The sequence below is a fragment of the Notothenia coriiceps genome, unplaced genomic scaffold, assembly GCF_000735185.1.
Source record: "Notothenia coriiceps isolate Sejong01 unplaced genomic scaffold, NC01 NC01_scaffold00036306, whole genome shotgun sequence".
NCBI classification, from domain to species: Eukaryota; Metazoa; Chordata; class Actinopteri; order Perciformes; family Nototheniidae; genus Notothenia; species Notothenia coriiceps.
In genome coordinates, this window is record NW_011369007.1 from 2,076 (window position 1) to 2,326 (window position 251).

General features: G+C 51.4%; 1 protein-coding gene across 2 annotated transcripts in view; it reads left to right on the top strand.

The window, feature by feature from the left end:
* Positions 1-251, top strand: part of afap1l2 (actin filament associated protein 1-like 2) — a 21,897-nt gene that overhangs the window by 703 nt on the left and 20,943 nt on the right. The window lies entirely within an intron of this gene.

The following is a 251-nucleotide window of genomic DNA, read 5'->3' on the forward strand; positions in this document are numbered from 1 at the left end:
ACCCCGGTTACATAAAGCACTCTAATAACTCACTGTTGGAGGAAGGTAGTCGTTCCCGTAACTTCCTACTTTGCAGCGACCGCAGAAAGTCTACTGTTACTAGGGTTTGTGTGGCGGGGCCCGTTGCTTCCTCACCGAAGCTATTCTTCGTAAACAGTTCCAGGGACCTCACCGGATCGTCAGAGGTCTAGAGTTGGGGTATTTTTAGAAACCTCCCTCAACTTTCAGGCACACGGGTTCGCATGTCGGGG